This window comes from Anomaloglossus baeobatrachus, chromosome 10, assembly GCF_048569485.1.
Source record: "Anomaloglossus baeobatrachus isolate aAnoBae1 chromosome 10, aAnoBae1.hap1, whole genome shotgun sequence".
In the NCBI taxonomy this organism is placed as follows: domain Eukaryota; kingdom Metazoa; phylum Chordata; class Amphibia; order Anura; family Aromobatidae; genus Anomaloglossus; species Anomaloglossus baeobatrachus.
In genome coordinates, this window is record NC_134362.1 from 68,965,800 (window position 1) to 68,971,799 (window position 6,000).

Genomic DNA, 6,000 nt, shown 5'->3' on the forward strand with positions numbered 1-6,000 from the left:
TGTTGTTTCCTCCCTGCTCTTAATTTCCTCTTTACCTTATATTGTCTCATACCTCTGTGTGAGTGTGATGTGAGATAGCATTTTGGTTTCCCCTGTTTGCCTATCTCTTCTGGTGTTATCACACTCCTGTCCTGGCCCTCCCCTTGGGTAGGGGGTATAACATCAGGGAGGAGCAGGATCAAGAAGGCGGCTCAGACATCCTCACCTTCAGAGGTAGCTCTGAGATAAGGAATATCTAGAGTTCCCCTAGTCCATTGCTCTCCGCAATCATTGTGACATCATAATACATGTCGGCTACAATTCACACTTGTTGGTGAAGAGCATTTTAATGTTGTAAAACATTACCTAACTGGTGCTATATAAATTATATTTGATTTTAAACAACTCAATATTGTCTTCAAAGAGTCTTTGGGAAAGTGTTCCCTCACCAGTTTGTGGTACAAAAATGTGACAAGTCAATAACAGTTCAAAGTGTAACTTACCCTAATTTGTTTTATATTTTAGCAAAAAGAAGGGTGACGCCACACTTAAGGCCACTTTACACACAGCTACTTCGCTAGCAATGTTGCTGGTGAAAGCATCCGCCCCTGACGGTTGTGCGTCATGGGCCCGTGACGCACAACATCGCTAACACCCGTCACACATATTTACCTTCCTAGCGATGTCACTGTGGCCGGGGAACCGCCTCCTTTCTAAGGGGACAGTTCGTGCGGCGTCATAGCGGCGTCACTAAGCGGCCGCCCAATAGAAGCGGAGGGGTGGAGATGAGCAGCCGTAACATCCTGCCCACCTCCTTCCTTCCTCATTGCCGACGGCCGCAGGTACGATGTTTTTTCTCGTTCCTGCGGTGTCACACATAGCGATGTGTGCTGACGCAGAAACGACTAACAACTTGCGTCCTGCTACAGCAACGATATTTGGGATTAGAATGACGTGTCAACGATCAACGATTAGGTGAGTAATTTTGATTGCTAGCGGTCGTTCTTACGTTTCACACGCAACAACGTCACTAACGAGGCCGATGTGCGTCACGAATTCCGTGACCCTCAACCACATTTCATTAGCGATGTTGTTGCGTGTAAAGCCCCCATTAGCCATTTCCTTAAAGCCCTTCTTTACCTGACCCCCTTCATCAACTGCCATGGAGTCAAAAACACCACAGGACTCAGCAAAGGCCTCAGGGCTCACTAGAGGTCTTAGGGCAGACAATTTATTTCTAAACACTGGTCCCTTCTCCCAGGATAATATCCCACATGACCTCTACTAGGCCAAATGATAGCTTCCGGCTACAAACCAAACCACGTTAATTCACCTCTTAGCTGTGGAGAAGCCAAAAGTCTGAGATGGAAAAACCTGCTGCCATTTCATAAATAAAGTAAAAGAGACAATATGAAAGTTTATCTGAGAAAATAAAACACTGTCATGTCACTTATTCATAAAATGATCCATATCCTCAGAAAGACTCACACACAATTTTGTGCAATTTGTAACTTATGCCCACGTAGGTATACCACACACGGAGGGAAACACAATCTCTCTACTACTGCACCTGCATCCAACTAGTTCCTGTACAGACTAGGTCTCCAACTATGTAGGCCCTTCCCTAAATGTTCCTGTACAGACTGGAATATCCTAACCGCAGGACTGGGAGATGACAGCTTGGGCTTTGCTTATTGATCGGCAGTCAAGTGTTTCATGTACCAAGAGAGAGGATGTTAAGCACAGCAACCATAAAGGGCAAAATAGAGACAAACAAAACCCAAAAGTGAGGTAACACAAATTACATGCACAGCTAGAGTAAGGAGAAACAATAAGTACAAACAAGGAAGACCGTCGACAAACCAAACCAATAAACTGAAAAAGGTGCAGGTAAGACAAAAGAGATCGCTGAGTACAAATTCAGACTGGTCTATGTCCAACAGGTAATACTTTGCAGCAGGGCTGATAGTCCTTAGAAGAATATAAAAACTTTATTGTACAGGCAATAAGAAAAGTAATGTTTCGACTCCTATATTTGGGTCTTCATCAGACACAATAGATTCTTGTGTAGCGATATGCCTTTAAAGCTTCCTTCACACATCAGTGTTTCCGGTATGTGTGATGTCTGTTTTCACATGTACCGGAGACACAGTCACACGTAGACCCATTAAAATCAATGGGTCTCCGCACACTTCTTAGTTTTCACACGGACGTGTGACTGTGTGGAGCACACACGTGTCCGTGTGGAGCACACGTGTGTCCGTGTGCTGTACACGGCGACATGCCCATTGTTGTCCAGCAGCACGGATGTCACACGGACCACACACTGATGTCATCCATGTGACACGTACCGGAAAAAACATGTGTCTTTGAAATAAAATTATTTTCTATACTCACCTGTCTCCAGCACTGCTGTCTTCGGCGCTGTTGTCACTTGCTTCCAGGCTCGCTTATTATGCGCATGCATATTCACTGCACTGTGCACCTGGAAGCAGCAGCAGTGCCGGCGACAGCAACGCCGGGGATAGGTAAGTATAGAAGTTCATGCTGTCCGTGTGCTATCCGTGTGACATCAGGATGTCACACGGATAGCACACGGACAGCACATACAAAACACATACACGGACACATGCGCACAAATATGTACCTACACCAAAGACCATGCAAATTGTGTGTTTTGCATGGACATGTGAAAGAGGCCTAAGTTGGTGACACTGTCAAAATCACTGTGAGACTTATGGATAAATCAGATTGCTGTACTGTATAGATGTGATGGTGAGGTATAGCAGAGCATCTTACATGCTGTCTTTTGCCCTCCATCAGCATGGATAAGTCTCTATAAGTCTCATGGTATCACCATCTTAAAGGTATATCCCTACAACACAATCTATTGTGTCTGATGAAGATCCAAATATAGGGGTTGAAATGTTAAATCTTTTTGGGTTGCCTGTACAATAAAGTTCTTATATTCATTTTTGGTGTGCAAAGTTCTCTTATATCTAATGACGGGTTTGAACCCTTCTTGAGCACCCATATTTCCAAAAGTGCTATAAACCTTATTCTACTCCTTAGAAGAATCCACAAGGAATAAATATAACCAGCAATGAATGGCTGGAAAAGGAGAATATAACAACACCCAAAAGATGATTGGGCAGAGACAAAGAGCAATACAACACAGGTGATTACCGAGCACAATAAGAAAATATGAAATTGTGAGGGTAAAATAAAAATTCAGCATTTGGACAGGACGTGAAAGCTGCAGCTGAACATAGAGGGAATCAGACCATGAAGCAAAAGGGTCACCGGATCAAACATGTCATAACTGTGTCTCTGCAAGCAAGGTATACCTTGCACTTATTGATGGGTCAAACATTTCTATGATATATTTGTTTTTACTGTACTAATTTAGTATCACTTATGTAAATTATATCTTTGCTCCCAGTTATACAAAGTTGTACGCAGTTTTAAGTTAAGCTGGTGTCACACTAAACGACAGCGACAACGACGTCGCTGTTACGTCACCATTTTCGGTGACGTAACAGCGACCTTGTAAGTCGCTGTTATGATCGCTGCTTAGCTGTCAAACACAGCAGAAGCAGCGATCATAAGGTCGCTGTGCTACATGTTCAGAGAGCAGGGAGCCGCGCTTAGCGCTGGCTCCTTGCTCTCCTGCAGCACACATCGGGTTAATTAACCCGATGTGTGCTGCAGCTACATGTCACAGTTCAGAGAGCCGCGCTTAGCGCTGGCTCCTTGCTCTCCTGCAGCACACATCGGGTTAATTAACCCGATGTGTGCTGCAGCTACATGTCACAGTGCAGGAGCCGGCACTGGCAGCAAGAGCGGAGGCTGGTAACCAGCGTAAACATCGGGTAACCAGGGAAAGGTCTTCCCTTGGTTACCCGATGTTTACGCTGGTTACAGCTTACCGCAGCTGCCAGTGCCGGCTCCTGATCGCTTCATTTCGTCGCTCTCTCGCTGTCACACACAGCGATGTGTGTGTCACAGCGGGAGAGTGACGACCAAAAAATGAAGCTGGACATTCAGCAACGACCGGCGACCTCACAGCAGGGGCCAGGTCGTTGCTGGATGTCACACACAGCGACAGCGACGGGACGTCGCTGCAACGTCACAGAAAATGGTGACGTAGCAGCGACGTCGTTGTCGTCGTCGTTATGTGTGACACCAGCTTTAGAGCACAGGACAAATAGGAGTGCAAAACATAAGAGAATTTCAGGACTCTCTAGCATCTCCTCTGCTTCCTCAAAGAAGTCAATCAGCTTGTGTGTAATTAATAAAAAAGTGATAACATTTGATTTGAACAGAACTTGAACCAACTTGATGTCAATCTAGAGATCATCACAGGTTTCCAGTATTTTTTTCAGTTATGTTACTCACTTTTACATTACTCATTACAAGCACAAGTAATCAGTCTCTTTAACTTCCACAGCACTTTACAGACATCATCATCACTGTCCCCATTGGAACTCATAATCTAAATTCCCTATCAGTATGTCCTTGAAGTATCAAATTATATTTTAAACAATACATCTAAAACAATTTGTAAAGTCTTGTAGCAGACAACGATACATTGAATATATAAATATACGAATTGTGTAGTGAAAAAGTCAATTGTGAACTTCACTCGCCTTCCTTCCTTATAATTTACCTTTTCTTTGTTATCAATGGATACTATCTTATCTGCATCAACATCGGGTCTCAAGGTGTAAAAACGATGGGTGAAGCAATGTTACGTAGGTTCTTCAGAAGATAGCAGTTCGCAGTTCGCACATAAGTTTTCGAATTTACGTCTGACTGACCGCAAAAGTGTAAGTCTACTTATGGAGCTGACAACCGAAAACAATGGAGGTTATGTTTTGACATATGTGGGTCACGTTAGCACTTGCCTGCCCCGCAGAATGTCCTAACATCAATTTTAGACTTCAGGAGGAAGACTTAGTATTCAAGATGAGCGTATCAGGCAAAATTAAAATTGTTATGTTTGTACAGATCTTCCTGGGAAATTTGGTTTACGGAGAAGTTATTCTCTACTAATTTAATGTCCTTTATTGTGGCCTGGGGTCTCTCTAAACAGCAGAGCATAATAAATGTAGTATGTAAATAGTAAAAAAAAATCCTTATACTACATTTTACACTCACCTTTTCAGCCCCTCCTTTCTTCACCACCATATTTCCAGTAATGGCAGTATCTACTTATCATGAGGGCTGAATTTCCCGGGCCTTTCATGCTAGGCCACGACTTCTAGCCCTGATGAGGCCTGGAAGTGTTCTGCGCAAATGTCAGAAAGATGACGATGACATGACATCACCACATGCACTGAGGCTGTGCACGCGCATGCACAGCTTGTCCTGAGACTCATCAGAGCCAGAAGTTGTGGCCTATTGTGAGAGGCCTGGAGATGTAAGCACTCATGGCGGTGATCAGAAGATGTGCCCAGGATCGGACAGGTGACAGTGAGGAGCTAAGGGACTGCAGAGGTGAGAGGTAAGGTGAGTACAGGGGTTTTTTTTACATTTTGATGGCCCGTTATGGTTTAGAAAAATTGGTAATAGTGACTGCTATTTTCCTCAATCCACTGGGAAATGAATTACAAAAAATCCACTTTGGGCAATTGTGGATTTTTGTAACATTTCATAGAATTCAATTCGCCTCAAATATATTTGGTCATCTCTACTCACCATGCTTCATAAGCTTATCGGATGTGAAGCTGTGAAGCTTTCTACAGGTTGAGCCAAAGAAAAGACCCATGAAAGCACCCCTAGACGTGCGAAACAGTACCGTCGTCCTATGTTCTCCCTGCCCCATACCTCCCCTTTTTGCCGTTGTCTCACCTGTCTGCATAAAGCACGATTAAAGTTTACTCACACCGCAGAGTGCTGCCGATCTTTTCTTTGGATGGACATTTACTGATCTTTGGCAATAGCCCCTCCGTATCTGTCAGATTCCCTCTCACCGGGTTAGTAAAGGTGAAGGCTCACAAGGCTTACAAGACTACGCTG